This window comes from Numida meleagris, chromosome 18 (genome assembly GCF_002078875.1).
Source record: "Numida meleagris isolate 19003 breed g44 Domestic line chromosome 18, NumMel1.0, whole genome shotgun sequence".
Taxonomy (NCBI): Eukaryota; Metazoa; Chordata; class Aves; order Galliformes; family Numididae; genus Numida; species Numida meleagris.
Genome location: NC_034426.1, coordinates 2306535 through 2330535, shown reverse-complemented (window position 1 = coordinate 2330535; position 24001 = coordinate 2306535). Strand labels below are relative to the sequence as shown.

The 24001-nt window shown below is 42.4% G+C and overlaps 1 long non-coding RNA gene across 2 annotated transcripts; it reads left to right on the top strand.

Annotated features, from left to right (window-relative positions):
* On the top strand, window positions 299-23013 carry LOC110407953. Of its 2 annotated transcripts, none has more exons than XR_002444100.1 (3): window positions 299-804; window positions 20798-20883; window positions 21342-23013. It is a non-coding gene; the product is annotated as an uncharacterized LOC110407953 (long non-coding RNA). The 2 variants fall into 2 exon arrangements; XR_002444101.1 differs by lacking the exon at window positions 299-804 and adding an exon at window positions 14908-15235.

The window sequence follows — 24001 nt, the reverse complement described above, 5'->3', positions numbered from 1 at the left end:
TTCTGCTTTTATCACATTAACCACTCTTCATGAGTTTTTACACATCAAAATGTCTTTAGATACATTGTTAAAGACAGAGCACTTGTGAAGACTTCTCAATAAAAAGTTTGAGAATCTCTGCCTGAAACTTTATACAAACAGAGGGAAAAAAAAGCAAACTACCAAAAATAAAATAAAACCCCCGAAATCCACAGTGCTCCATTCTCATTATGTTTTCTTGAAAAGGAGAGAAAAAAAAAAACATTTTCTTTATGCTTGAATGCAGCTTTGTTTGTGTGTACATACCCAGAAGTGGCAAGCCATCTCATGCCTATCAGATTCTTGAATTTTTGGAGCTTAATGCTTTTTCCTTTTTGAGCTGTTCCTTCTGTGCTGTACAGAGCAGATGGTTACACCAAGCTCTGTCATTAGATAGACTTCCTAATGGGTCTCCTAGGTGCTTGCTGACCCATGCCTCCAGGTACGCATCAGTCCTGATTCTATTTCTGAATCCAGAAAATTAATTCTTTCTTATTTCTCCCTAGCTACTGGAAAGGACTACAATTGCTCTGAATGGTTTCAGCTGAGAACAGAACCATCCTCTGCAAGATCACTTGGTGATTTTCCTACCTGTTGCTAATTAAGATTAATGAATATAGGCCTACAACATGGGAATGTCATTGAAGTGCTCTCACTCCTCCCAGGAGCAGATTTGCCCTCCCCTCTGGCTGATGGGTGTATTTCTACATGGAAAGAGATTGTTCCAGTGTGTAGCTGCAGTGCAGGATCACAAGGAGACCAGTGTGGTGGCAGGATATTGCCATGGTAAGAACTTTGTACTGGTAGTTTTCTTTTTGATTACAGGTTCACTCATTTCCAGAACATGTCTGCTATTTTTGACACAACTGCTTGTAGTGGAACCAGAGCGCAAGGACCATTTGAAAGAAACTTGAAAAGCATCTTCAAGATGTTTTTATGCATGTACATGTAGGTAGACTGATTTGGATGACCGGCTGAGTAGCCAGCTGGTCTGTGTTCATATATGGCAGGGAAGGTTCTTGAAGCCTGAGCAAAACCCCTTACCCTAGGCTGAGTGAGGCTGCACAGCCCAGGCCTCCTGCATGATGTTTATGCTATTTTCAGAGCATGTTGCCTGGAGGAAGCGTAAAACAATGAAGTTATTAATCACTAGGAGCAGTCTTCCCTTAACCACTACTTAGCTACACCCACCTGACTTGGGTGAATGTTCGGGGCTTACCATGGCTGCTGGTCATCCACCTGCATAGCTTGTATCTGGCAGATGAGGTGCACAGGCTGATTAGCATGAAGTCCAGGCTGTCTGACAGATGAATCCAGGTACATAGCAGCACGTAGCACAGTTCCCATCCAGATCTTGGCATGAACGCTTGGCCTGTAGGAATCATTTCAGAGAACTGTAATGAAAGGTCAGAAGATGGGTCAGTACCCAGCACTTCTGGAGGGACTGACTAGATACCTAGAGGTATAAGCTTCTTTGGAAGCACGTAAATAGAGTATGTCTGAATTAAATCCCTCAATGTTCGCCCACTTGGTACTTTTCATATGTAAATCTAGGCCCACCTCAATCTTCCTTCTGCATTTACGTTTCCATTTATATCATCTTATGAGAAGTCATATGCCAGTGGAAAAAAAAAAAAAGGGAGGAGGGAAATGAAAATGGAAAGCAGATAACTTTCAAGAACACGAGATAAAATTGTTACCTTACAAAGGAAAACATGTGACATCCAGCAAACGAAAAGGTAGTACTTCCTTAAATAAGGTTGGGTTTGAATATCAGACGCTGAATGTTGTAGTAGATTAAATGCTAATAATCAGATCAAAAGCGGATGTATGAGATGGGAGATGAGGCTTGGAAATTGCTCACCAGACTGAACAAAGGAGGATGGGAGTAAAGTTATTAGCTCAATTAAGGAGAAAGATGTTTTGATGAAACCTTACGCTCACAGAAATAAATTAAGTATTTAATATATATGTATTTTTAAAGAGACTTAAATCTGTGGGCAGTTTTTATTTGACTATCTCTATTCCAATGTAAGACTTCTCTGGTTGTGAATGGGTATTATAAGAAGTTTTCTGCAAGAAATAAACATAACATCTAGCAGCCGTTCAGTATTTCACAAGGAGATTCTCAAACAGATCTTACAGATGGGAACTTATAATTATCCCTGTGTTTTATGGACGGGAAGGGAGAATACTTGTGGTTGTAGCTTCCTCTGTTGTAATCTTTGTCCCTGAGACCTGGGGTGTATAGCTCTCCTGATGCTTCTCCCCTTGTGAGCCAGCTGCAAGGCCATGAACTCTGCTTTCAAGACTCTGATTTCAATGATGAAGCATTAAAGAAGCATTTTAGGTTCCAGTGATCCCCGGTGTAAGATATTGCTGGATGCTTACGAGGCATTTTTCTCATATCCCAGTCTGTTAACTTTTCATTAATTTAGGGATATTTTGAGAAGTGAAATGTGTAACAGTGGATTGCCTACACTTTAAGTAAAAATAAAAATAAAATAACTATCTTAAGCCCCAAAGGCCCTCACTAATTGACCTGACATGCTAATTAAGCAGTTTTGACCAGAAATAATTAACATAATCCAGCTAGACCAATTAGAGCAATGAAGGGAAAAAAAAAAAAAAAAGAAATCATAACTTCTTAAGAGCTTTAATTTTAAAGGTATCATTGGCAATACGAAAGAGCAGCTGATTCAGCAGAACAAGCAGGAGCCCTGAGTTTAGGAAGGAAGTTAAAACCCCCTACACGTGGAAAGAGCAGATAAACTGAAAAGCTGTGACAAGGCATTTCCGTGTGGCAGGGAGAAGACAAGCAGAATACCTTTAAAACTTATTATCACCTCTAGAAGAGGCAGGCTGAAGAAGGCAGGGTAGCCCAGCTGTTGTGTGAGCACAGGGAATGATCTAAATGCTGGTCCCACACCACAGCCACTGTGGCTAGGTGAGAAAAACACAGCCTGTAGGAAGCCTGCATTGGAGATTTACCCTTGAGAGTCACTGTTAGCAATTATTATTTGTCATTTCCACCACTGAAGACTGGAAACCTCAAATCTCACTGCCTTAACTGCGAAGGAAGAGGGAACAAAACCTTACTCGTGAACTAAACTGTGAGTGATATGATTGCAAATAAAGCGAGACAGCTGCATGTGCTGGAAGCTGGGGAGAAGGTGCAAACAGTTGCTGAACTTGGTCTTGGTTTTAAAAAGAATATAGAATGGTTCAGTTGGAAGGGACTTAAAGACCGTGTCTGATTGCCTGATCACTTCAGGGCTAACCAAAATTAAAGCACAGTACTAATGGCATTACCCAAATGTCTCTTGAACACTGACAGCTGTGGGGCATCAGCTGCCTCTCTAGGAAGCCTGTGCCAGCATTTGACCACTCTCATGGTAAAGACATTTTTTATCACGCCCAGTCTGAGCTTCCTCTGGTGCAGCTCAGTGCTGCACCTGTGCATCCCCTAGCAGGGAATATTATAACTATTTAGGTGTTTATTGAACACTGAGAGGGTTGTGGGTTTCTTGTTTTTAAACCCCATTCATACCTGTCTTCACAAAGGGGCCTAACACAGAAAAATGTCAGAACCTATAGGAAGGCAGCTGCAGATCTTGGCATCTCAAGATACTGTCTCAGAACTTCGTTCTTAACTCACCAGAAAAGGAATTATTTATGCATGAAATAAATGCCCTGAAAGTCCTCAAAGTAATATGAGATTTGGACTCTTCACATGAAATATTCAGGGAAGCTTCTTCCCCTCTGAACCTCAGTACAAGTTTTGCTTTCTTGCACATCCCACAAGTACCTGTCATCTCAGGGAATGTGGATCTCATGGCTCATATTCAGTTGGACTGACTAATTACTTGTGTTGTAATGATCAACCTGCCTAATTTATCACTTCTTTGAACATTTAATTAGCCAACAGTGCAAGACAATTAGGTTCTGAATTAGGATAAATTAAAATGCTAGCTTTGCAGCTTTAAGGATGTGCAAGCCACTGCCAATGGCTGCTATGAAAATATCCAACAAAGCAGATAAGAATGCAAAGATCTCAGCTAGGTTAATGATTCTGAAGTTACACAGCCTTTGAAAAGCTAACTGTGAAATGCGTGTGTCTCATCTCACGTCAATCTGTCTACGCTGAAAGACAAAAACAAGAAGCTGAAGATGGCAGTTTCACCCTCTTCCCTCTCAGCTCCAGCTCCCTCCAGTAAGTGGCTCACCACCCTCCCACCCATCCACCCCTTCCCCAGGGCATCAACATCCCAGTTCAGTTCCCCATAGACACCCATTCAGTGCAAGGTCACATTCTGTTTTTCTGTAAGTAAACAACTAATCCGTATTTCTGAGAACTCTAAAACTGCTTTGGAACTGTCCCAGTATCAGGCAATTAAACATTCTTTAACAGATACAGAATAATAAACCTAAATATAGAGCTCTAATAGGAAAAATGTGCATTGGAGATGGCTTAAGGTTAGTAGTCAATGGAGGTGGTTTGGTAAAACTAGCAGAAGTGCTTTCGTTATGTATGCTGTCATTTGGTTTCTATCACTAAGCCATAGTAATAAACTGAAAAGGACCATGGATGATACTTTCAAAGGTGCCCAAGAATCACAGGCCTAATTCTTGCTGGTTTTCCAAGAGATGCTCATCTTCAGTTTTACACCTGCTGCACATATTTAGGTGGCTGATTTGTATTTTCTCAGCCTTACAATGGAAAGGATGAGACTCTTGATGTCTTTGTATACTTGGGTAAAACCCACAATGGAAGAAAATTGGTTGTCCAAATCCTTGGGATGTTCTGAACTCAGAGTCTTTGTTCTTGAGGTTGCTATTCAAGTAGTGACCATGCTGAAGGCTCGTCTGTAGTGCAGACACAAGGACCAGTGGATGCATTTCTTTCTTATATAATGAATATAACTCTACGAATTTGTTCAGAATTGCCTGAAGAGCCCTAAGAGACACTCACATACATCAGCATAAGGCACCTTTTGGTACAGAAAACAGTAGTTCCAAGCAGCAATGCCAGTTTAGTTCCAAAGAATTCTGACTACACTTTTAATGGTGTATTTAGTGCTAATGGGTCCATTTTGAATTGTTTGTCCAAACTGCACAATAATATCACTTCATTAAAAGGACTTGAAGAAGAGAGAAAAAAGTTCACATCAGAAAGCTATCTGCACATGTTATACAAGCATTCTCCAATTAGAGATGAAATTACAGCTTCTGTGTTACCATGAGAACAGCAACTTTTCTCATGGTCTGTTAAAAATATCAACTCAAGGAGCAAATATCTTTTTAAACTTCATTATTATTTATTAAGGGTTGTACAAGCTTTGGCTGTGCCCCCACTAACCGCCATTAGTCATATATCAAGCAAACCATTGCTGGCGTGGAGAGAGCCTTGACCATTTTATGCCAACAGCTATAATTAGCTTTTATCCTTCTGTTGTCTTTTTTTTTGTACTAGCAGTGTGTGGACATTAAGTCAGAAACTGCTATAATGGGGAGGGGAAAAAAAAAAAAGAAAAGCTTCTATCTCCAGGAATCTTACAGCTTATGTTCTGCAGCAGCTGGCAAGTTCAGTGGTGGTCTGAGTTCAATGGTGTGGGGAAAAGGAATAGCGATGAAGGCCTCAAAATGCTTTGCTGCCAGCCAGGGCTACCTGCAGGTTTTACTGATGGCATCAAAGCAGCTGAGGGTGCTGTGGTGAAGCACAGAGGCCAGCTGTACACGAACTGGACAGAGGCTGCGTGTTGTTCCTTCTGCCAGTGATCCAGCCCTCTGACTCACAGGCTGCCCTGTTCTCTCCTTCTCACCTCAGTGGTGGTTATAACAGTTTGTCTTCAACAGAGAGGGGGGTGAAGGAAAGCCACAGGCAGTACGTGGGTGAGGGGTGAGGGTCTGAACCAGAGAGCCTGCTGTCAGCATGTGCCATCAGCATCGCTGGCCTGATTCACACCGTATTTCATACGGCTCTCGAAGGAGATGGAGGGGACATTTTGGAGATGATTCCAGCTGCCTTGTTATGAGCCAGCACTGGAGTCACTGCGGCTGCCTGGGCCATCCATCACACTTCTGTCTCCCTCCTAGCTGCCAGCTCGCAGGTTATTCCAGGAGAGGCAACTCATTTGGATGGATGTCATAAGGAAACAAAAGGTGAATTCGGGTGGAGAGGTGAACAGCTCAGAGGCATTTCAGTCTTTCTTTATGGCATGCTTAGTACTAGACTCTTGCTTCCATCCCTGGAAAGGAGGGAAAAAGTTTTAAGATTTTTCTAAGTCACTAAATTCACAGAATTCCTTGATAGTTCTGATTCTCTCCTTTAGAAAAATTGCTACATAGGCACAGTCAAACAGAATCACTGTAAAGAGGCTGTGCTCTCCTACTGTCAGTGGCTGTGCCACTCCTACTGAGTGTCAGTGCCCTGGTTTGTGCAAACTAGTCAGTGTAAACCAGCTAAGAGGTGTTTTCCCAACAAATCTTTTGCAACTGCATCAGTTTAGTTTTGCTTAGGTCCTTATAAAGTACAAAACATTTCCAGAAAGAAGAGCATTTAATGAATGGAGGACAGACCTTTAACCTTCACTGAAACCCATTTTTAAGGTATGGCCAGGTTTGAGGCAGCGTCTTAAGGCAGGTTCTGGTACAGCAAGTTTATACTTCAGCTGTGCCCAAAACCTACTACATCTGTCGCAGACATTTGACCTGTGTTTTAGCAGCATGAATAGGGTCTCAGCTCAGTGTACTGTCTGCAGTATATAAAATCTAGCAAATGAAGCTGGCACTTACCAGTACTACTGGAAATATCCATTTTTAAGATTTTGTATTGCCTTTTGTTACCTATCAGAGTTCTGGTTACTTGTTGACCCGGAATGTCTTGTTCAGACTCATAGGCAGTGCTTCCATAGTTGTGCTGCCCATCTTCTTTAACACCCTAAAGCCTTTGTCATCAATATCCACTCATTCCTTTGGAAATAGGAGTAGGATAACAAAGACATGTTCATACAAACTATGAGAATGGAGATAAGATGAAGGAGTATCTCTATAGATGGAAATAGTTTTGAAGATAAGGAATGCCCATGTATTCTGGGGGAAAATAATAAGATTCTAGAGATAAAGTAAACCATAACAATCTTTATGATAATGGGAGAAGAGCACATTAAGGATTTTATTAGCAAGAACTACAAAAATTAGCTTTCCCCATTTTCATTTTAGAATCAGTGAACATTTTGTTTCCATAATAAAAACAGCAATGAAAAGAAAATTGGACACAGGGCATTACACTTCTTCCTCTGCAGGCGAAGATGAATTCTCCTCTCTCAGAGGACTAATATGGACAATCAAGGCTTTAACTCTGGGGGGCATAGTGCATGTCACACATGTGCCATCTAACCCACAGCTCCCTCTGCTTCACAGCTCTCTCTGCATTGGCTGAGCATGATTTTAGGAGCGACTCAAGCCTTCACACCAGGAACAGGAGTTGCTGGTATGCTGATGAATGAGGGGAAAGTTTTTTTCCCTTATTCCTTTCTGCATACTGGCCACAAGTGAAGCCAGAGCAGGAGCCAGTATCCACAAGGTGCAGCATTGCAGGACCTTTCTGCTGATGCTGCCTGGTCTGGGCATGCAGTGAAGCACCATATAATGGAGCTATGGCACTGCACTTAAGAAGAAAAAATATCTGTGCTGTTCTGAAATTGCAACCAGAGGCTTTCTATGGCCTCCCCCTGCCTGATTTAATAATCAGATAAGGCGCTTTGGGATTGCAGAGAACCCACTAGTAGTAGGAAGATTCACTGGATGGAGCTTGAGGGAATAGAAACTTCTTACAGCCAGAGCCACTGGGAGCAGCTTCACAGGACTGTTAGATACGCTTCTGAAGCAGGCTGAAGAAACTACACAGTTTGCCTGAATAATAGGTCCAGTTTAAAGAACCAGCATTCTGGTGCTTTAGGTTGTGACTCAGCTGCTGGAGCCATTTTGTTACTATCTGGCAGGCAAGTGTATGTGGTGTCTGGTGCTTCTTCAGTCAGCAAGTACTGAATGAGAGTTCCAAATGTGATTGTCAGACCAATGTGAACTTGAATTCATACTCCAGAGGTTTTGCAATGTAACAGCTACTAAACAGCAGGAACTGCTAGGGTGCATGAGATGCTTGGAGATAAGCTATTTTCACACCTTTATCTTTTCTTAAACACTTTTCACCACTGCATCTCAGCCCTATCATCTTTTCTTAGCATGGTTTCTAGAAATATGGGACTTCAGGTTCATGCAATGCCTCGTTGCCAAAGCCCAAATTGAGTTCAGGTTGGTTACTGAAGCCTCACTCTCTAGGATCTTTACTCCCATCTCAATAAAATGTGCATAGCAGCTCAAGAACAAAATGCAACCCCATCTTGTAATGATCATTATGCTGCATTTTGAAGCCCATTTATCACTTCTTAGGAGCCATTTCTGATATCATAACTTTGCACGCTCAGTAACTGTTAAAAAAAAAAAAAGAAAAAATAGCTGTTTCCAACATCCAATCCTGAAAGAGTAGATTGTGTTCAGTGATTGTTCCAATTGCATTGCCAATGAGTTGAAACACTTTTTGCTAGGGCCATTAAGCAGACTAGGGGAACATTCATGTATGTTTAATGCTCAGGAAATCAGTACAATTGAATTCCAAGGATCAGAGAGAAAACAAGTAAAATTAGAAATGCTGATGGAATGAGGAGAGAAAAATGCACGCACATTGCCAGACAACCTCAGCTTGAAAAACCTGGCTCTGGGTTTTTTTTACAGCTCATGCTACAGGAGTCTTATCCTGGATCAGTTTGACCACTCAATTACCTTTGTATAAGTGCTAGCCCTAAAACAGCAGACTGAATCTCAGAGCCATTACAACTTCTGCAAAGGCAAAACAACCAATCCATCACATTTAAGACTTCGCGTTAGCTCCAACCTCAGATTCAGCAGAGAAGAGTTACCGGAGCACTGTTATGCCTTCACACTGCAAAGGCTCAGTTAAGTGTCCAGATTCAAACAGAATTTAGATAATTACTTTAGAGATGCTACTCAATATTGCTGAAAATACTCTGAGTCAGTATTTGATTGATGAAACAGCTGGTGAAGGCTGGCTTCACATTCAAATATGGATACTGAATTCTGTGTGTTCCTGCAGTGGGAAATGAGAGATACTTCTTGGCCCTTAAGGAACTGTCCTACCGACTCCTTCCCTCTCATTGCTTTCCTTCGTTTCCAGGCATGGGGGAAGATGCAACATCCATTTTTCTACTAACAGCAACCATAGCAATGTATAGCAGAGAGGGGTGTCCTCTCTTAAGTATTGCTGCCAACATCTCATGCTGCTTCAGCACTGAATTTTCTTTTGGACATCTCTGTGAGAAGCAGTGCATACTTGCCCCATTGCTGTGCCTCCAAACTCAAACCACAGCACTGAATACCATAGGATAGTAACCAGGAACCGTTGTAACTCCTCTTATTTTGAAGCCCTCTCCATTTTAAAGAAGTGTCAGGACTGAGATAGACAGCTCCTATCCCTTTGAACCATTAAACTGCTATGGATCTAGTTTATTGCCCTTGATTATGAGTCCTCTCTCTTCACTGAGCTGTAAATAAAAGCTTTTGACTTTAAACACAGCTCAGATATGTCATGATTGAAAACAGCCTGCTGCTCTCTCAACATGTTTATCTAATGTCTGCAGGAGTAAGAACAGGGAGCAGGAGAGCAGATGGTGCAGCTATCTCTGTGCAGAGAGTACATGCAGTCTATGTATGCAATATGCAGACATCCAGTATTTCCCAATGCAACACTATAATTATTGTGGAGAGAGGATTTTATTTTTAAATGACAGCTTAAATAAAATGATTGCTTCAGACCACACAAGCTCAAGTACAGCTGGATGGCTGCAAGCCTCTTCTCAAGGCAGGAGGGAGAATCCCAAATATACAGGCTGAGCTAAGTAGGAGTGTGGGAGAAGGAAGAAGAGCAGCGCACTACCGAAGGAATAAGGGATTTCCAGGACAACCTGTGATGGAAGAGTACCCCTCAGGAAACTCTTCTTCTCCACTTTAGACATATTGGAGGAGTGGGAGGGAGCTAGTGTGTCTTGAGAAACTAATGAGAAACTTGTAAAACTAATAAGCAGAACAACTTGCTTCCAGAGAGAAGGGAACTGGTGCAAGTCAAGGTCAGCATATATTCTGATCAGATGGTGAGGAACTAGTAACCAGCTATTCTTCCATCATCCAAATAACTGCCTCTTTCTCCTCACATCATCTGCCTTACTCAGTAAGAACAGAGTTACAAAGACCTAATTAATCCTTTTGATTAAGTTACCATTTTCAGTACTTAATTCTGAAGTGCACTGTTTTGGACTGGTTCAATAGATAGCCTGTGTCACTTACCTCCCTTCTTCTCACACACAATGTTTGAGAAACAGAACAGAGCATGCTGAGCTTGGTTTAATGAAAAGGTTTCCTTCAGAGAGAGACCAGGTGCTGGCTGGTGAGGGCAGGAGTGTGTCCAGTGCTGTGCAGGGAAATAGAACAGGCTGTCCTTGCTCTAAACAGCTCAGCCCAGAAAGCTGCCCTGCGCAGTCAGGAGGCCCATGAGCAGACAGAACTCCACAGCAACCCATACCTTAGCAATCCACCAAGGTGGATTGAGGGGCAGGGCCTGCATTTGGGGAACAGCTGACCAAAATAGCAGCATGAGTAATGGAATTTAAGAACTGCAGGACAACAAAGGGGTTGCAGCAATGCCCTCCAACAGTCATTCCTGACAGGCAATCTGAAAGCATTTTCCTTCTTCAGTGATCTGAAGCTTTTGAAATGATTATACGCTTTCTATTTCCCCCTCCTTCCTGAGATAACAGCAACAGCATACTTAGCGATATCAGTATCGTTGCTAATTTTGCATGGTCTCCCATAATTTACTTTACCCGTGTTCTCAATTTCCCGATTTGTAAAGTACAGCTTGTACCTACACCATAAGAGCTTTAAAAGGAAAAAGCGATTTATATTAAGCATGATTCTAATCTCTTTTGTAGTGCATATAAATAACTTATGCACTGGAAATTCAGCCTTGTACTCTGGCAAATTTAGATGGATTTCTTTTCTTCTTTAATTAAAAAAAAACCTAAAAAATTACAGAATGCTTGGAAATAAGTGACTGGCTAAAGGATTCTGTTTTCTAGCAGAAAATATTTGTAAGTGCAAAATGGTTCTATAGTCACAGCCTGCACATAACAGCAGAGAGCTGTTGAAAAACAATCCCAAGGAGGTGCCAAGATTTTATTATTCTTTTGTTGCTTGCATATTCTTGTTACGTTGGAAAGAACTGAGAGCAGAACAGGAGATCTCTGTTGGTGCTTGCCAGTGGGCTGAGAGGAGAACACCCTGTGGCAGCAGCCCAGAGGAGAAGGGAGTGCAGGTGAGGAAGGACATCTAGCAAGACCACTCAGGTCTCATCTGTGTGGAAAGAAGCTGTGATTTTTTTTTTAATTTTTTAATTAATTTTTTAAATTTTAATTTATTAAAATTGTATGTTCTCAGAAACTTCAAAGTATTGTCAGTCAGTGGTGCTTGGGAATGTCTGGACAGAAGAATCGAGTTTACATTTTCTGGGTAGTGTGGCCTCTCTGTCAGACAGACTATGAAAGGGACCCATATAGAACTAGTTGCTTTTAGTTAAAAGGACTTACAAAGGAATCTTTATGCTGGTGCTACCTTTCCAAAAGAGCCGCATCAGCAGAAGCTGAAGCAAGATCCATCCTCTCAGTTGGTGCAAGTTTGATGCTACCATAGTTTCTGCAGCAGTGTGACAATCCCCAGCCAGCTGGAGCTGAGGATGGTGCTAACTGTCCATCACAAAGTCATGGCTGCTTGTGGAAGGCAGAGAACAGTCCTAGAGACTTCACATTCATTTAGAAGTAGACAGTGAGTACTAGCTACCTCAGCAGCCCTTCACAGCTGAGGGAAGAGATGTAGATCAAGTACACTGTCCTCTTACCCTGGGTGTAAAAAACCCATGTATGCTTGATCTTTCAGTTATGATACACTATAGGCTCCCTTTGGTGCATTGAATTCTTTAAACCTCATGTGTAAAGTTGCTGTTTGAGAGTGAGGAGATATTATCCAGTCCAGAATGTCCTGAAAATATAATTGAAGTTCCCAGGATAATGAGTAGAAACTTGGGCCATTTTAATTCCGCGGCCTAATCTCCTGAAGAAATCAGGCCTTTGTCAGCCTACCTCCAAAATAACTTCCCAATTCCCTCCTCCAAAATAAACTCAGAAACATACTGGCTTATTCAACAACAAAAAAATGTAACAAGGAACAGGCAATGCACAGATAAATACATTCCTATAACTTCTATGGCAGTTAGTTTCTAGCTGGAGTAGAGGCCTGAACGAGCACCTCTGCTAGGGTAAAGGCAAGCAGGCCCTGGCTGTGGTCTGCCTGGATGTCAATATCTGGCCCGACTTGCACTGCATGGCTCTTACAAGGGACACATGAGGAGGCTGTGGTTATTCTGCGTGCCAAGAAAAAGGGAAAAAGGAACAAAAGCTCCACTTCACAGGAAGCTCAACTCCATTAGCTCTGTTGTTCACAGAACAACCTGGTGTTTTTACTGAGACAACTAGAAATTAAAGATTTCCTTTTCAGTGCCAGAACAAATGGTTGAAACAGTTGGAAATTTCTGACAATATTAATGGTGGTTGTAATAAGGCACAGAAGGTTCACTCTGTGTGTTTAGTTCTTGTTCTAATGAGTTCTGAGTAGAAAAGTGTGCCCTAACCGTGAAGTATTTTTAAAGTAGCTCATAGTGTTGCATTCGTTTTATTATTATTTAATACAGTGATTCCTCTTCTCTAAAACTACTGAATCATTTAGGCAAACAAAAAAATCCACCAAGAATTTCCTCCACAGACTCCAGCATCTCAGGGCTGAAGTAGCACATTTTAGAACGAGACTCCAGATATTTATTAAGAGCCCTTGCACACAGACAGTTGGCAAACCAGGTTGTCAAAGGCAAGTAGACTGTTCCACAGCCTGAATTCCTCGTAACACCAAAGGAAGAAGTCCAAGTCATCTGGGTGACATCGGTCACCCCAATTAATAGCAAAGCTCTAGTTAAAGGTCACAGGCCTGACTGAGCTTGAACACCGTGTTCAAAGAAATACTGAAGATTCCAGATGTTTCAAATCTTCTACAAATTTATAAAAATAAAAAGACCCTCTTCTGACTTTTTACAGCAAAAATAGAAATTAATCTGAAGCGTTCCGTGGGGTTTTGCTGTCCTTGATTCAAAGAGAAGCATGCTTATCCTCCATGTTGCAGAACAGTGTCTAGAACTGGTGTTGTGGGACATAGTTTGTTTGCCATGGTGGTGACTGGTGGTTGGACTAGATGATCTCAGTGGTCTTTTCCAACCTTAATGATTGTATGATTCTAACACTGCTTGTGGAGAGGCCATTGGTCCTCCACTGCCTCCTGCACCCCACGAAGGCAGAGGAACTTGCACCAGTGAGGCTGAAAACCACGGGCACAAAACTGCCCTTCAATTACTTTTTCTTCTGTTCTGTGCAGCCTACTACAGACCACTGGCAGCTGAACCTGTTGGCTGGCTTTTTTTGGTGATTTTTTGTCACTCCCACAGTGAGCAGTAGCTGGGGTACAGCTGTGAGCTCCAGAAGTAGTTCTCTGTGTATTACTGCTACAGTGAACAAGTGGTTTTATTTCTCACGTTGAAGAAATAAGTAATCTATATGAGGTGATGGATGAGCGCACTCACCATTTGTAACAAGTTTTAAAAAAAAACGTAGGAGGGTTTTTGCTCCCTACCACATTCCAGCAGCAGGTAATTTTTTAAAGCTGCTTCATAGTCACAGTATTCCATCCTTCTCTTTAGGCTAGAGATACTTCTTTTTAACAAGTACTGAGGAGGCACAGAGGTTATTCCTGTGGCTCTTTCGGTTGGAGAGGTTGATACGTCATCCACACAATTGCAAACTGACTTGCTACAAAACGTGCCACAGCAAACTTAGCACACATCCAGCATTTCTGACATGGGGCCTTCTATTGAGATAACTGCATGGCACATTTCACTGTGCTTAGAGGTATCTTTGTACTCAAGCTGCCTGGCTACCACCATTTGGTGTGTGATTTTCCTACTCAGGGCTGCCTGATCACAGCGCAACAGGAGGGCCTGACCTGCCTCAGGGAGGACCGTCTCTCCTCAGGGCAGGCAGGCAGCTTGCTGCCATGTTGTTGGGCACAGGAAGGCCTCGTTACCTTCTGGAGGGAGGTGAAAGCCTTCCTCCTGCAGTGAGGCATTCCCCTCAGTGGGGTCTTACCACCATATTTAGGCCATTGACTAAGATCGTGGCAGAACGGTGAGGGTTCATCAGCTGCGTGTCGTTGTGTGCAGCTGAGTTTTCTCTCAACTGTGTTCTTTAATATGCTTTGTGAGGGAAGCTGGGGTGAAATTAAGGGTTTGGGGGAACCTGGGAACACTGTGGGGTGTGATGGGGCTGGGAGAGCAAATAAGCTGGTTGGTTTGTGACAGGAAAAGAAATTATAGAGTCACAGAATCATATTTGTTGGGAAAGAACACTAAAAGCATTCAGTCCAACCCAAGCCCATCCCCACCATGTCTGGTAACTGTGTCCTTCAGTGCCACATCTCCACGGTTCTTGAACACCTCCAGGGATGGTTACACCACCACCTCTCTGGGCAGCCTGTGCCACTGCATCGCCACTCTTTTTGAGAAGAAATGTTTCCTAACATTTCTGTTTTCTAACATTTCAAAACTGCTGCTTGCTGAGGAGAAAATGGCTCGAACCAATGGCTTCCTCAGCCACTGCGTGAGGCTGCGTGAGGAGCCTGGCCTTTCTCTCAAGGCATGCAGTGCTCAGCAGTGTTAAAACTCTTCTCTGGTAAGGTGTATTTTTTCTGCACATTAGGCATAAGGACGCTCAAATATAACTCTGAGAGCAACAGGCCCATGGCTCATGCTCATGGGGAAGGAGAGCCGCTGTCAACCTCGCAGTGCACGTGTGCCCCTTCTTCAGAGCACAGCCATAGCGGGGGACCTATCGGTGACGAGGAAAATGCTGACCATACCTTGCCAAGTTACTTCCCTGAGAAAAGACAGCAATTCTAATTACTTGAAACAACCTTCTCACACTTCCTGCTAAGGGTAAGAGAATAAATGAGGCAGTTTGTACGTGAAGGGGCTGGGGAGAAAGGAGCTTTACAAATTCTGTAGCACCGCTGACTGAGTGCTGATTTACAGTAATTCCTTTCATTTCTTTTCTAATTAAACATCTCCTGAAGGATCAGACCTGTCAATGTGATCTGAGGCCTATAGCCTGAAGTGTAAAGTGAGGCAAATTGCCTGACTTACTTGCAATGATAGAGTCATTTTGGAAGGAGATTGAAAATCAATACTTGTCATCCCTGCACAGTGCTCTTTATTCAGAGGGGCAATTTGTAAGTGTAATCTGTATGAGTATAGTGGGAGCATACAAAGTTACAGTACTAGTCATGCAGAGTGAAATGACAGAATATAAAATATAGCCTTATTGCCATTTTTATTCATATTAATGTCAAGAAAGCTTATTCAGAAGCGCAACATTTTAATTCAGTGCTGTGCAGCCAGGCCACTTGCTGCACTTTTTGGCTTACGCCACAATCAACATAAAGAGTACCAGTGTTTGACATAATTTCTCCATTGATAACATCAGGCAGTATGTGTGTGCATCTGCTTTCAGCTGTGGCAAGGCAAACAAGGGCTAAAAAAAGAAATGGATCAACTGCACGTATGCTGAGAAAACAGCAAACAAGCTCTTGGTGATCACAGGGCTTAGTCAGACTCGAATTGGATGGCAGCACTAGAGTGCAGATGCAATCACAGAGGACAAGAGGCACTCAAGAGCTTGTGCTTTTCTCAAATGAGAGTGCTCAAGAGTGGAAGACTGACAGCTCTGGCTTACTCAAAGCACAAGGGAGTCAGGTGTCTGGTTAGCTTCCCCGTGTAACTCTGGCAGTTCACTTTAAACTGTGCTGGTAACTGCAAAAAGATTCCTTCCTTATAAAACTGGCTTAAATCCTTCCTGTTGGAGGCCTGGGGCCAAGAATTATCCTGTGGAGAATATGCGTTTCTTATGGGTATGTTTTACTTCTCATCTGATCCAGAGTGTATTTTAAATACCTGTGTTTGAACTTGTTTTCCTGAGTATGAGGGCACTTCTTTTGCACCCCACCCTAGCTCAAAAGGTGGAGTGGGCAGACAGAAAACCTGCACTCCTGCTGGAACTCTGAGACACCTTGTAGTTGTTTTTAAACAACAACAACAAAAAAGGTTTCATTGGCACTGTCTGATCCTGAGGCATCCATCCATGACTCTCTTGTTTTTGGGAAAACAAAAGTTATTGAGAATTATGCAAAACAGGCTTCTCATTAAATTGAGAAAGGAAGGCTAATTTTGTACATCTTTTTCCCCTTTAAGGAATGATATTTCAGTAAGCAGACCTGTTGCCAAAAGCAGGTGTTTGGAGATGTCAGTTGCCAAAGCTGTTCTAAAGCACCGCCTCATGAGGTTCCCAAACCTTTCCCATGTGGGTGGGAGGAGGAGGAAAGCTCAGGGACGTGCTTCTCTGTGCTGCTGCATCCTTCCCAGATGCCCCAGAGCAATTGGCATGTCATCTTTCCTGCAGATGGACCACAAAAGGCACATGTACTGCTGATGCGTTCTGGCACTTGGGGAATGAGATTGCATTTGCCAGTTAGCTTGCCAGCAGCCAGATTTAATTTGGAAAAGAATGGTCCACAGTTGTTGCAGAAATAGCAAAGAGCAGATTTTTAATCATCCTCTGTTCCTCCCTGTTCAATCTCATCTCCTACTCGGTAAATGAGAAGCCTAATCAGCTCAAATCAGGGGAAAACATGTCAGAAACAGCCAGTGAGACAGAAAACAGAGGTACCCACTCCTTGATACCATGATCTTGCAGCTGTTTACAAGTCAGATTTAGCTAATCAGAGGGTCCCAGGGAGCGATTAGTCTCTCTTTCTGGATTCCATGTGTAAATTGTAGTAGAAAAGAGCTTTTTTCCACTTGCTGCCCTGATTATTTTTGCATGCTGTTGACTGTTTGCAATTTTATCCACCAGAAGGGACATATAATGTAATTTTATGTTTGCAGATAAACATAGCTAGACTGATCAGAAATTAAAGTATTTTTAACTGAGTGTAGTAAAGAAGAAATTTTCATATTATTTTCTGCATTTATTAGTCATTGTGTTCTTCCTCTCCCTCTATTTCTTCACTGGTAGTGTACTTCCCTTCAGTATCAATTACACAACTCTTAAATGAATGAAAGGTGCCTGTCTCTAGGCCTTCAGATGCATGGGTGGGGTTTGTTCTCAGCTGACAGCAGCTCAGCGATTGGCTTTTCCATGTGCTTCAATCTGGGAAACTGGACATTGCACCTCACTTAAGGGGTGTTTGGCTTGATCTGAGCATGATTGTTCTTAAGGAGAATGAAGAGCGCTGCCCCATTCACAGGACAGGACGTCTCATTATGGGAAGGGAGGGATGGCAAAGTGTAGCCCTGAATATGGAACAGAGATTTTGCATTCTGGCACGTTGGTATTGAGATCTATTTATTGTAGGCTCAAGCTCTTGAATTGCGTCTCATGACTGAGCTCAGAACGTGTTGCATATGTCGAACCATGGTGCCCTGCCATCCGCACGTTTGGAAGAACCGGTCCCTATAGGTTTTAGTCTGTAGGGCACAGCCCTCTGCATCTCTGTGCACTGACTCCTGTCCCGGGGGCCTGAATAGTCAGTTGGCAATTCCTGATACTACAGGATTATCTGGGGGCCTGGGTAGCTGGAAAATAATATGTTAGACCTGTAATCTCAGCTGGTCTAGGGATTTTTTATTTATAGTTGTTGTTGTCTTCAGTTACGCTTCCGTTATCTGCTAGTTACACTTACAAATGTGCATTTTACAGGCTTTTGTGTGTTTCTCATGTTCCTTTATTCTGCTTCTTAAGTGTGTTCTTGTTGGCTTTACTCTGTCAAGCTCTCTGGAGCTTTAGCATGGGATTTGCAGAAGCACAAAGCATTCCCAAAGGCTTTTGAGCGTGTCAAATGCAGCCCTGGGAGTCTGGCGACCTGGGCCTGTGGTGCTCTGCAGAGTCTTGTGCTTTCTCTTGGAAAATGCCAGATTTATATAAGGCATCAGTCAATGTTTTGTAGCTGAAAGTTGATTCAGCTGCAGACTCAATCTCACTGACTCCAGCCAGGCTACGGTTTAAAAATTATTCATTAATTCTTTGATATGTTACAGGCTGAGCACTGTGCACAAGCTCTTCTGGGGGTAAACAAAAGCATAAAGAATTAATAATGGAGAAGTAAGGGAGTGTTTTTTACATCAGTAGAGCTGGGTTCATTGGTTCTTACGAAGCAGTGCCAATTGGCTGCTGCTGCTGCTCCAAGCCAGTAAAATATGTTGGTTTGGGGCTGGTCTGCATACTGGCTTGTGCCTCAGTAAGTAAGTGTTTCTGTTCTAAACTCTTATACTAACAGGCAGTTCAGCTGGTGCAGCCTCATGTACAGATGTGGTTATGCTGGTAGAAAAGTGCTTGGCTTTTATAAAGCTACAGTGGTGTGCTGGTAACCACAATAGGAAGCCAGACCGCTCATTTCTGAAGTGTTATAGCTGTGCAAACAGTGCGTGCCACAGGAGTTCAGAGCACGCGTACATCCCATGAAGAAGTCAGCTCTGTAGTTTATAGCTGTCAGAAAGGTAAATAAAAAATTGTCATTGAGGAATGAACAGACAGAAAGCAACGCTATGCAGCTGTGTAAATCCATGGTTGATCCACATCCTACTGCTGGGGTGTTTTCTGCTGTTTGTGTCCATTGTATTAGACAGGGAGGAGGTTCAGAGAAGGATGACTACAAAATCATGAGTGGTTCAGAGCGGGTGAAGAGGGATCATTTGTTTGCTGTCTTTATAGTACAAAACCCTGGAGGTACGAAAGGGGTAGCAGCTATGTTGAAGGCATACAGAGGTGTTAATATATCTGACTCTCATTGCCAAAGGCTGTTGTATCTGCAGAAGGAGGATGTGGGTTCCAGAGAGTTTGGAGGACACAGTGTTTGGAGGAGATGTCTGTTAAGTGTTACTAGGTGGACAAATGATGTTAGCCTCAAGAAGTTCCATGAGCTGAAAATGCTTGGTGACTGAGAAGCACCATGTGTTCCTGCACAGCACTTGCCCTTCTCTAGGTGCCTGCTCACCCTGCTGAGGAGGGGATACTCAGCTGCACTGACCCAGGCATGGCGACTCATGTTCCCAACTGACTTCAGATGGCATATAGAAGTGGTGGTTGGTGCTACGAGTGTCTCCCTCAAGTACTTACCTGACAAGCTTAGTTCAGTTTTAATTGCTTATAATCATGCTCACCGTGGAATGTCAGATCTCCACTGACACTAGCTTTTTGTTTGCACAAATAAGATGTTTGTAAAGTGCACGATGATGCACTATGTTTTTTTTTTCATGGAATTGTTTATCTTTGCAGAGAGAGATAGAAAAAGCTAAATGAAATGGCTTTGCAGACTGAATAAAATATAGTATTAATTCTTTTCTGTGAGCTGCTGCTAATTTTTCCCCCATTTTTTTTCCCCTCAAATTCCTGATCCTATTTCCTGCTATATCATAATTCTTTCTCATGCAATGAATTCTGTCTGCACAGTTTGCACAGAGCAATTTTCACTTCAAAGTATCAATGTAAATGTGTTCAGAGCATGTTCCTCTCGAATCTGGCCCAATGTCTCCTGTGCCTTCACATACCTCCACTGTCCTGGTTGCTGCCTTACAGCCTGGCTGGCCAAGCTGTGATGTTTGGGGCCAGCCTTACTGCAAGTATCATGGCCAGGAGATGCGTCCCCAGCTTGGCCTCTGCTGCGCCAAGATCTATTGCTGCATGGTTCAGCCATGAGGCCTTTGAGGTGAGGCTTCTCCATGAGCACAGGGACCTGCTACTTAAATAGAATGCTTACTTTTGTAATGAACTTATCGTTAAAGGTGAATTATCCCAAAGCTGGTGTAACTTCTAATGTGTTTGATATTTTAGAGTCACTTAAAATAAACAAACACTGAAGCTAATGTTCCCAGCAATCTGGAGGGAATTAACATCACACTGCAAAGGGTGTTTAAATTACTTCTAAAATTCTAATTAGCCTGTGAACAGCAGTATGTGTGGGACAAATTGCCTGGCTTCAAAACAAGACAATCAAAAAAGACAGCAAAGGAAAGCAAAGGGTGGAGGATGGCAGCCATCAAATAAATGAAAACGACCCCATCCGTTTATTTAAGTAATAGCCTCTTTTGTGGTTTATGTTGTATTGTCCCACATTTACAATGCTCTGGGAGATCAGGAGGCAAAGGAGAAGCTTCAGTGGGTTAAAAAAAAGAGTTTGACAATTAAAAATGATGGCAATAAAATCCCAGATGCTTAGTTGCAATGAAATTAGCTGGAAACCAGTTTGGGGTAGTTGTTATAGGAATAATCAAATCAAAACAATTGCTCTGCCATAGGCTCCACCTTTCCACAGATCACTTCCTCTATTCATATATAAACAAACAGGAATTTTTCTGTAAGTATTTGTGGCTCTAAATAAACTATCCCCCTTCTCCCCTGAAATAAATGTGGACTTTATGCACTCTGAATGTTTTTCTTTACCGTAGATGTGCCAGCATGCAGCAGAACACTCCACCCTGCAATGTGATCCCTCGCCATGAAGTTGTGCTGGGTGCCAAGCTCTGATACGCTGGTAGGAATGTTTCAATGGACAGATTTTGTCTGTCAGTAGTTACTACTGTTGCCCTTTGAGAGACAGACTGCTTCAATCATAGAAAATGGAACTGTGCTAATGTCAGGCTTGTGCCATATAACTCAAATAGGAATCTCTTTGTGTTTTGGTCTTTCCATGTATTTTTCCCCAATATGTGATCAGTTTTGTTTGTTTTGGCTTTAATGCCGTTGTGTAACCATAGCCTTCTGATGATGAATAACGGAAGAGCACCAAGTTTGCCTTGTGTTTCCCAGATTGTTCTGAGTTTTACTTCATTAATATGAGCCCTTCTGAATCAGGAGAACTGGAAGTACAACATTCTCCACTTTATCCTAATCTGAAGTTAAAGATGCTGCATAATCCTCTGTCCATGAAGAAGCATCATGAGATAGTAAAGACAAAAAAGCTATTACTTTTTGCTTCTGTTTCGTTTCTAGGTGGCTCCGATTTATTACATCTGACTCATGGCATCTCTGATCTAAGTTCAGAGCTTTTTGCCCCTTCAAGTGAAAAAGAAAGAAATCAATGGGAATAACTGTGATTTCTGCCCCTTTCCAGTGAGGTAATCGCTATCACAGAATGCTTCCATCCATCATTCTGCTCTGCGTAGGGCCATACCTCATACTTAGTGTGGTACAAGAGCAAACATCAGCACTAATTCATTTGATCCTCAAATATGTGGGCATTTTATTCCACTCTGGAGTCGTCGTCTTCTGGAAATGCAGCTAATTTTTCTTGCACATACTTCAAATCCAAAGACAGAAACCTGACACAAGTAGAAATGAAGAGATCTGTTGAGGTCCCATGAGAACATACATTGCACAGATAATACCTTTGTGATAAAAGACTGAATTATGATCTAAATTATAGAAAGACTCAGTGTTTTGGCAAAGTTGTCTTCATTTCAGCCTACTGGCTTCAAGTTCCACAGACCCCAGACTTGGAAACATGTGGGGCCTGAAGAACCAGCTGCTGAGATTTCCAGATGTGGATTTTTAGCTCTTCATTACTGGAAGCTCTCACAGGACCTGAGGTCAGACTGGAAATTGCCTTTCCAATCTCAGACCACAGCAGAGCATCCATTTATATGGCTTTGCAGAACTTATGTATGTTCATTAGGTGTCCCCGTTGTTCCTCTTCCCAAACTAGGCATTTCTGGGTTTTAATTAAGGTGTTTCAAAACTTTTTAAAGAAAACCTGAAAGAGTGGGCCATTAGCTTTACCATTGCATGAGGCAGCATTTCTCTTCTAAGAGATGAGACTAAAGTGTTCAGTCTGACTGATTGGATGGCTTGAATTTTTAGAGATGTCCTATCATAGTCATTAATGTAAATTAGTTATGTGTTTCATTAGCTAGGCTAAAACTTACACTCTGGCTGAATGCTGAAAAAAGAAAAAACCTGTCTGAATATGATTAAAAAAAAAATTAAAATAAGAACCACTGAATGGTAGCAGTTAATGAACTGTAGCTAACTGAAAAAAGTGTTTCCTTCCAGTAGCAAAGCAGCAAGAGAATCCATTTGTTTTGTGAATGCTCCTAACACACCGTTTGTGTTACCCTCCACCACTGCTGCAGCATCCCGTAGGGGTTCACCTGCCTGTTATGTCAATTTTGGCAATGTCCTCCACTCTGGCTTTGACCTCCAGATCCTTGCAACATTATCAGGAGAGACAGAAGGGGGAAGATCTCCTGTGTGGTTGTGAAATGCTCTGTTTGACTTCTCTGAACCTTCCCAGCTTTATTACACTCTTACCACCAGGCTCAGCCCTTCCCCCAGTGAATGCATGTCACCAAAAGCCATTGATAGCTTCTTCCCTCCAGGCCTTCTGCTCTGATTCATCTGTTGCAGTAGCAGCTTAAGATCTCACTGGGTATACCCTTTTTCAGCAAAACTGCTGAGGTTAAAACCCTCATCCTTCAAGCTTCATTCAGAGTTTTACATGCATTCAGCCTCCAGTAGTACCTGTCAGGCTTACCCGCAAATTTAATGTGTGTAACTTTGTATATTGAGTACCTTGTCCCGTAGAAACCAAGGATCTCAGCCTAAGGGCCTAGTTTCAATATGGAAGATAAAGTGGAGATGAACACGTCATTATCCCTCTGTTGGAGATGCAGAACGTTATAGGGTACATGAGGTCCAGCTAGAAGCTGCATGCAGCTGAGCTCGGCCCCAGTGCAGTGCCTCCATCAGCAGAGGCCCTGCAGCTTCCCCTGAGCAGGAGTCCAGCCTGAAGCCAGGCTGTGCTTTCAGCCCATCACTTGAGAAAGTGCTCGAAGCTGTGCTTATCCCGTTTTAAACCATAAATCATTTTTTCACACTTAAAATGTCCTTACATTTCCAGTTTTTGTCATATGCCATTATTTCTAAAGGACAGAATCCTGTCTAAAAGTGTCCTCCCATTTATTATTCTGAAAGTGTTCTTTTTTTTTGGTAGCTGCAAGAATGCATTAATTTGTAAGGAAACAGTCACTATCGTCTGGCAAGTGATTTTTACAAACTGTTTTATTTCCTGAAAGTACCAATATGAAACCTTGGAAAATAATTTAAATTATGTAACTCAAAACCAGGGGCTGAAACAGGTTCTCCAAAATGGGCAATACAGTTATTAATGGAATCCAGACTTGGAAAGGGTTTGTATGTACTATTTTTTTGTGTTTTGGGAAAAGGTTAAAAAAAAGAACGATGCTGAAAATTCGGATGGCCTGGAAAAACGAATTCCTTTCAAGCCTCGCTAGTATTCCTGCAATGCTTTTCAACTTCACAGCAGGCCTTCTAACAAAGCTGGGTCAGAAAGTGCCGCTCTGAATTCAATCCATGATGCTGGTGTGGAAATAGGTGTCAGCAGACTTACCAAAGGATGTGATGAATCTGCGGAGGTGCAGGAGCAGGTTGCCTGCTGTGTGCTCAGGCACTGGTTTCCCACACCTAAGCCTGGCAAAAGGCTTTTTAGAAGATGTTATTTTGGCAGGTGGTATTGATTTCTGGAGTAGAAAAATGCCAGAACAAGACTTTCTTCAGTTATCTAGCTTAGGTTCACTGCGAGCAGCACGCTTCATCTTGATTTCTTCAATAGAGACAAGTTTCATACCTCCATG